Here is an 8,292-nt window from a genome sequence, read left to right as displayed (position 1 = left end):
TTCCTGGTTCGCGGTCGTAACAGCAACACTGCCGGGAACACCTCGGAAGATGTCGCCGTGGAGACCCTCCATTCTTGTCAGAAGGAGCCGTCTGGCCTTGTGTGGGGAGAGTTTGGTTTTAAGCACAGGAACACACATGTCTGCTGTTCACTCGAGAATCTCACAGCCACGAACAGGTGAGCAGCACCAGGCGGGGAGCACGGAGAGGTGTTCCGGGTCCAGACCCGGCTCTGTCACTTGGTCAGAGTGGCACGGCCACTCCCAGCCGCCGCTTCCTCATTCCCTGTTGTCGGGGTCACACAGCCCGCCGCCCCGCTGCCCTCACCCCGGCTCCGCACACCCTGGCAGGCTTTCCTCCAGACCACTTGTCTGTCTTGGCATGGACGGCGTAAACGACACATGCCTGGGTCTCACGCTTCTGGAGGCCAGACGTGTCTGCTGAGGGCCCACTTCCTGGCCTGTGGACGGCCGTCTTCCTGCGGTGTCCTCACCGGGGGGAGGGCAGGGAGGGAAGCAGGCTCTCTCATGACTCTTATAAAGGCACTAATCCCACCCTGGGGGCTCTACCCTCGGCACCGCATGGAACCCTAACCGTCTCCCAAAGACCCCGCTTCTCAACACCATCACCTCAAGGGGCAGGGTTTCAACATGTGGATTTGGGGGATGGGACAAAAATGTTCAGTCTGTGACGTCATCAATGGCACATGACTTGCTTGTCTAACTACTGCCTTTCCCTCTCCCCATGAGGGTGTGAGTAACTGGAGGGCAGGGCTCGGTTTACGTCCCCAGTGCCTGGAACACACCTGGGGACACGGCGGGCACCTGCACAAACACCCACCTGCCTGTCGTGAGCCGCGGGAGGCCGTGGGGCCCTGGGTTTACTCAGCGGAGGTGCTGGCGTGAGGATAATGATTTGCCTCACCACTGATCAGGCTCCTTTTCGCATTGTGTGCCTGGTGGAAGGCAGACCCCTGGGAACCCCTGGAGCGTGTAGGGACCAGACGTGAGAGCACAGTGGAGGAGACCCAGTGATGGGCGGGGCTGCCTGGAGGCGAGAGGGGCCACGCCCACTGGGCCTCCTTGAAGCGCTTCCTGTCGCCTCCTGCTTTAAAAGTTACTGTATAGTCTAGCTTTGAACTTGTATCTCCATCACCTGGGCACGCAGCTATCCAGCCACAGAGTTTAGGGAGCCAGCCTTCCCTGCCCAGTCAGCGGAGGCTGACTCCCTTCATGCTTACCTCCACGTGTCCAGACAGCCTCCACGGTCGGCCTGTAGCTGTTTGCTCCGAGGATGGACACCCAGCCTCACTGTCTCCCTCCACCCCACGCCCTTCCTGTGCCCCCATCCCTGCCCCAGAAAGAGAGAGAGAGAGAGATTGCCTAAACTCAGGTTAACTTCAGTGTTCGCATTATAAATGCTTACATTATTGCAATCTGGTAAATGCTGTCTGAACCAAGCCTCCTAGAACCACATGATACTTTGCCTTTGCTGCTGTTTTTCTAGTGTTTAATTATCGCCTATTTTTCTCTTGATCAGTTTTCTAGGTATTTATCCTTCTTCGAGCCCCAAACTCTCTCTCGATGGTTCACATCTCCTCTCAATGGAGCAAACACACCCGTTATCCCTGCAGTTTTACCTTCCTGAGGATGACTGCTCCCGTCCGCCAGGTGGCGGACCCCAGGAGTCCAGGATGCTGGGACCGGACTAGGGTGGTCACTGGACCACTCCGGCTGCTGTGCTGGGAACAGACTGAGGGGGTGGGGGAGGTGCCAGCAGGGAAGCCAGGGGAGGCTGTCTTAGTAATCAGGGTGTGAGACCAGGGTCCCCCCTCACCCCCCACCCCACCCCACCCCCGCCCTGCGGTTGCAGAGGTAATGGTGGGAAGCGGCTGGTTTCTGAAAGACGCTGAAGGAGAAACCAGCAGGACTGGATGTGAGGTGAGGCGGGAAGGAAGGAGAGGAGTCTGCACCACTGAGCCCAGGAATGATGGCTGGGATGGGAGCGTGGAGGGACAACCTCCGGGGCCAATCCTAGCCCTCCTGGGCTTCTGTCACAGATGCCACAGACTGGGGGGCTTGAGTTCTCGCCGTTCTGGAGGCTGGAAATTCGAGATCAGAAGACTCCGTGTCTGGTGAGAGCCCCGCATCTGCTCGCTGGGCCCTCACCTGGAGGAGGAGTGCGCCCTGCGGGGTCTCTTTTCTAAGAACACTGATCCCCTTTATGGAATCTCTGTCCTCATGACCTCATCAGCTCCCGAAGGCCCGCTCCTCACCCCATCACAGTATAGGGTCAGGGCTTCAACACGCGAATCTTTGGGAGGTCACAGACACTCCGACCATCGCGGGGAAGATCCAGGTGCAGGCGGGGCCGCGTGCAGGCGGATGTCAGGTCAGGTGGGCGCCCCGGCGCCTTCCCACCCCCACGCTCGGCTCGGCCCGCTGTCGGCTAAGTGCTGTGGGCCCCCGGCCCCTCACTCCAACCGGGAAGTTCTGCTGATTTTCTTGAGTTTCTTCGATGACCTCCCCCTCTGTCTTGTCTGCGGTCCCTTCCTGAAACGACTGCCCTTTCCTTACTGGACCGCTCGGGGGGCCCGGGGATCTTCCCATCTTCCCGCTGCATCGCAGTCGTTTTGCTGCTCCTGGGAGATTCCCAGCCCTCTTCCCTCGGGCTCCGCGCCCTCAGCCCCCAGGAGGTTCACGGCCGACACCGAGCGGTGGCAGCCGCCCAGCCCGGTTCGGCCCGGCCGGGCCCGCGGCGCCTGGGGAGGCGGGCGGGAAACGCGCCGGCCGGCTCGCGGGGCCGCGCCGACGGGTCGTGGGGAACGTTCGCGCCCGGAACCCGCGCCGCCGCGCCGCGCCGCGCCGGGGGACGCGCTTTGGCGCGGGACGCGGGGTGCAAGCGCGCAGCCGCGGTTCCGGTTCCGGTTCCGACCCGACGAGGAGGAGGAGGAGGAGCGTGCGCTCGGGCTGCGGAGGTAGAGCCCGCCCCCTCACCCCTCACCCCTGCCCCTTCACCCCGCGCCCCCCCGCCGCCTCCCGCGCGGGGGCCGCGGCACGCGGGGACCCCGCCTCCCTCCGCGGCGCGGGCGGCGACGTCCAGGTCCCGGGGGCGGGCGTCCGTCCGGTCCGCGCTCAGCCGTCGTCGGAGGCAAGTCGGGCAGCGTCCTCTGGGGGCCGCAGAACTCCTCCCTGAAGCACCTTCACCGCCCCCCCAACTTTGCCCTGTGCTCTGAAGAGGAGCTGGTACCCAGCCGGGCTTTGAAGGACGATTAGGAGTTTGCCAAAAGGGGAAGGGTGACGACGTAGAGGTGGGGGCAGGAGTCACGTGCTCGGGCAGTTCGTAGGCCTCCCGCCCGGAGGCGCGAGCTGTGTCTGGATGCCTGGGCCGGGACGGCTGGGCGTAGGGGGCACGGATGCCCGCCCAGGAGCCCCTTGCCCCAGGCCCTGCCGTGCCCCCACCCCCGGTCCCAGACCCAGTCTTCAGGGCAGATGGTATCTGTGGATTAAGCCACCAGCCTGACGCCCTAAGCTTCATCCCTCCAGTGGCATCTTTATTTTTTTATTTTTATAAATTTATTTTATTGGCTGTGTTGGGTCTTTTTTGCTGTGCACGGGCTTTCTTTTAGTTGAAGTGAGTGGGGGCTACGCTTCGTTGTGGTGCACAGGCTCCTCATTGCAGTGGCTTCTCGTTGCAGAGCATGGACTCTAGGCGCGTGGGCTTCAGTAGTTGCAGCACATGGGCTCAATGGTTGTGGCTCATGGCCTCTAAAGCGCAGGCTCAATAGTTGTGGCGCACGGGCTTAGTTGCTCCGTGGCATGTGGGATCTTCCTGGAGCAGGGATCAAACTTGTGTCCCCTGCATTGGCAGGCGGATTCTTAACCACTGCGCCACCTAGGAAGCAAGTGGCATCTTTAAAATAGTATTTTGGTGCTTCCACTGCAGGGGGCCCAGGTTCCATCCCTGCTGGGGGAACTAAGATCCCCACAAGCCTGCGGTGCGGCCAAAAAAAAAAGGAAAAAAAATAGTATTTTACGTCTTCATAGGGATATGGGTTTAAGCATTTGTTTTTCCCTTCTGGCTTTTTGATTTGAATGCAGTGTGAATGTCTGTTACTTAAACATGTAGCTTTGAAAACAGCACCCCAGCCGCAGGCAGCTGCTGAAACAAGTGTCTGGCACCAGAGGGAGAGTGTGGCCCCGGTCCCGCCCCACACCCTCTCCAAGGCTGCAGTGGGCAGGGTCGGGGCAGGTGGCCCTGCCCCAGCAGGTGCTGTTTATTCATTTTGAAACCAGCCGCCTTCATTTGAATGCAAGTAGCGTTCTCATGGAGTAATTCTTATCACATGGCTCCAGGGTGGGCAGGGTGCTGGGGATGGCTGGGCCGCTTACTTCCCCTCCCCGAGCTGGGCAGTTCTCACAGGAACTAAAGGCTTAGACGGTGAAGAGAACTCAGAAGAACCAGAGAACATTCCATCCTGGGTCTGTTTTGACTCTAAAATCTGTGCTCTCGGCCAGCAGCCTGGTGAGGACGAGACGGATGCCATCTTCCTGGTGTCGGGCATGTGTGCCGAGAGGGCCGAGAACCTGATGGTCAGAGCACCGAGTGGCCTCTGCCAGGGCTCTGGCCTCCCAAGAGAGCTGAGCACCGTGTGGCCTTCCTGGGAGAAGGTGTCTGGCTCCCCAGAATTCAGGGTTCCGTGCTTTTGGCTGGGATTCTTCCACTTTGCCCCCCGCCCCCGGTGACGCGGGTCTTGTGATGGTGGTTGATGGAGACGGGGAAGATCCAGGGCCACGTTGCTTTTACTTGGTGGCAGCATCACCCCAGGCTGTGCCCCCAGAGCGATGGGGAGCCCGTGACCAAGGGGGCCCGTGGTTGACAGGCATGGGCTCTTTACCTGAGGTGGCTGCTGGTCTTTGTGGACCTCGGGGTGCTCAGGACGCAGTCATCTGCCCTGACCGATTCTTTCTGCTTGTTCGTGGCAGGGCCCTCCTCCCCACGTCCTTGGAGGCATCAGCTCTGTACTGAACGGCCGGATGGCGAGGGGTCTCAGGGGCACATGACAGCTGTCTGGAAGGGGTGGCCCCATGCTCCCACGTTTGGTGGGGGAATAAATTAGCGCAGCCTCCCTGTGGGCCACTCTGCCGGTATCTACCCAGCTACAAGTCACGTCTGTCACGAGGCTCCGTGGTGAGCAGGCAGGGCCCCTTCTCAGCATCTGCTCCGCAGACACCCCCGTGTCCCTGAGCCTCCGTCCCTGCAGGTCACCAGGCAGCTCCCCGTCCCCCGGCTCCGGCCACCTGCCCCGCCCTGCCTGGAACACCCCTCCCCACACCGAGCCGGGTGGTCCCGCCACCTCCCAGCACTGGGACGCTGGGGCCAGGCCGCTGTGGCCAGTGGCTGGCGGCCAGCCAGGCGGTGCTCTGAGTGCAGCACAGCGCGTGTTCCAGCCGCTTCTGGGAGGACTGACTTCTCCGTGGTTTGCGTGAGCCTTCTGTGAACCAATAGGTTTAATTCAGAGAAGAAGGCTGTTCTCTCATTTTTCATTTGTTTCTGTCATTTTGAGAAATTGAAGAGTTATGGACAAGTACGCACACCCTGTAGATCCACCATACAGATCAAATAATTTTAATTTTTTTTTTCTATTTTTTTCCTCTGTCTTTTTTGTACCAAAGAAAATGTTAATGGTGAGGTTGAAATATCTCCATTTTAAGATGTAAATATCATTTCCTAGACTTTTAAAATCTGATTACAAAAGTCACACATGCTCATTGCAGAAAAGCTGGAGGGAAAATTGATAAGCACTAAGAAGGCGACAAAAGCACCTGTGCTGTGCCGCCTTGCGACCACCTGGCAGCGCCCCGTCCTGCCTCTGGCTGGGACGTGGCTCCCCTGGGCAGCGCCGCGGCCCAGCTCCACACGCGTGTGCGCCCTGGTCTCCTCAGACCTTCCGCCGTAGCCCCGGTTTTTCAGTATCAGAGATGGCCCTGCAGTGAACACCCCATAGTGAACCTTTATGTACATTGCTGAGTATTTTCTTAGGATACATTTATAAAACACAACCGTGGGAACAGAGGGCTTGCGTTTCCTGTTGTTGTGTCTTATCTTGAAGGTACTGCTATGTCCCCTCGGATGGCTGAGCCGAGGCCCTGGGCCTCCCTAGGCTGGGGGCGCCGGCCAGGTACCGTGTGGTGTCTCTTGGGGCAGCTCCCAGCATGATCTTGGCTTCACTGCCAAGGCCCCCTCACCCCCTGTGGTGTCGCGGCGGGGGTCAGGGCGCGCTGCGGCCAGCCAGGCCTGGCTCAGGATGCTGTTACTCTTGGCCTCGGCAGGGGCTTCACCTCTCTGTGTTCCTTGGAGGCGCTGCTCTGACTGCCTGCTGGCCGCGTCCGTCCCTGGCCACTGCCTTTGCTGCGGTGCAGTCAGAAGTCCAGGAGGGAGGAAGTGGGGGTCAGCCCTGTCTTCCAGTTACCGTTTCAAGGCCTTGGACCCCAGCTTCTTGCTGACTGGCCCCCTCAGTGTGGCGCTGCCCCTGGGGCCCGGGGGTGGGGAGCAGGCAGACGCTCACCCCGCTAGGCCCCTGGGGGGGCGTCTGGACAGCGGAAGGCCACAGCGCTGCCTGGGACACCCGTGAGACCGCGGGCAGGGGGCTGGGAGCAGCAGCCACTCCTGTCCGTCCACCCGTCTGTCTGTCCTCTGCAGCACCCGCTGCCTGAGTGCTCTGCCCCTCAGCACCCAGAAAATGCTGTCACCTCAGCAAGCACCCCCAAACACGTCTCTTGTGTTGTCACCAGCAAGAGTCAGACCCCGGGCTGTAACCCAGAAACACTACGGTAGGTTTTCTGTTTACAGATTCTCTTTGTTTTCGTTTCTCCTGCCTGTAAAGCAGATAGAGAAGCATTTGCTAGAAGTGAGAAGAAGAAGCACTTAGAGCCCCTGGTTTGCTTCTCACTAGCTCACTTTCTGAATCTCACATGTTTATCACATTTCTGGTTTTCTCGAGTTGAGCCCAGCTGTTTTCTTACAATTTGTCAGGTTTCTTTATAGTAACAGAAATCCAGAGGTGTGAAACCAGCTGTGAGCCCGCCTCTGAACCTTGCGTAGAGGGCAGAGCCTGGGACGTCACAAGATCACAAGACGCTCTGGCTTTTGGCTCCCTGCCTCTTTCCTCTGGAAGGCGTGGGTCACGTCCTGGAGAGCCCGCCAGTGGGGCAGAGGGGCTGCCAAGGGCCCTGAAGGCAGGAGGGCGTCTCCTCGGTGCCAGGTTTCCGCCCGCTGGGCCCTGAGGCTGGGAGACCTTGGGTCAGAGCCCCTGCTGCCGTGGGCGGCCAGCACGCGAAGGGTCTCAGGACAGAGGAGAGCTCGGTCCCAGCCTTTACTGCTGCGGGCTGTGTTTGTTTTGTTAGGTAATTATAAAGTGTTGTGCGTGGTCTGTTTTTTAATGTAAGAACACAGAGCAAAACTGTTTGGTACACGTAACAAACATAACACACTTGTTTCCCCTGTAGCAAGTGAACGACTGAGAGCGAGAAGTGAGGCTGGTCAAGCAGGGGACCCTGAGCCCCAGAGGAGCAGCCTCCGAGCCACCAGTCCCCACCTTCCCTGCTTTGCTGGGCCCGTCGGAACGGGGACGAGATTTACAAGTTTTATTTTATGGTGTTGTTGCACAGCCCCTTGGAGGCGTCCTCATCAGCCTCTGACATTCAGCAGTGCCCTCTGGGGTCCCTGTACCTGACCCCCGCCCCCCAACCCCCAGAGCTGGAGTGACGCCTTCCCCCACGGCACCGCCAGCACCAGGCCCTTTCCTGTGCTCCCGTGGGCCAGGGCGGCCTGGGCGTCTGGCGTGGAGGCTGGTGGGGAACGATGGCTGGGGTGGGAAGGCTCCGGCCGGGCTCCTGGCTCTGATTGAGGAGCGGGTGACTGTTTTCCCGTGGGTGAGAACCCCAGTTAACAGGGGTTCCCTTGTTTACTGAACAGGGTGGTTGAAGGTGAAAACACACTGTAATATATTAAGTGTATAACACTGTCAAATAACGCTCATTGAAAGTCCTTTCGGAGCAACTAGGAAAGCTGGTCCACCCCTCAGCTCCTGGTCAGGGAGGCTGCTGGGCCGAGAGCGCCCGGGTGGAGCAGAGGCGGCAGTGGGGACGCGGAGCCGGGCAGGCGGTGGTCGGTGGACCTCGCAGGCCGCCCCGGTGCTGGGAAGGAACCGTCTTCGGTGGTGCTGGGGGGCAGGAGGAGGCAGCGTGGAGAGGCTGCCCAGGCCCCAGCAGCCCGGAGGGTGGGGTCCTAGA

At 60.0% G+C, this 8,292-nt stretch overlaps 1 protein-coding gene across 1 annotated transcript in view; it reads left to right on the top strand.

Annotated features, from left to right (window-relative positions):
* Positions 1–2,932: 2,932 nt before the first annotated feature.
* Positions 2,933–8,292, top strand: part of ACSF3 (acyl-CoA synthetase family member 3) — a 58,604-nt gene continuing 53,244 nt past the window's right edge. The window contains exon 1 of the mRNA XM_057713093.1: positions 2,933–2,975. The gene's annotated coding sequence lies outside the window, so the exon portion shown is untranslated. The remainder of the gene's footprint in view (positions 2,976–8,292) is intronic.

Source organism: Hippopotamus amphibius, chromosome 16 (genome assembly GCF_030028045.1).
Source record: "Hippopotamus amphibius kiboko isolate mHipAmp2 chromosome 16, mHipAmp2.hap2, whole genome shotgun sequence".
Classification (NCBI taxonomy): Eukaryota; Metazoa; Chordata; class Mammalia; order Artiodactyla; family Hippopotamidae; genus Hippopotamus; species Hippopotamus amphibius.
Note: the sequence above shows the minus strand (reverse complement) of the source record. Positions and strands in the feature narration are given on the sequence as shown.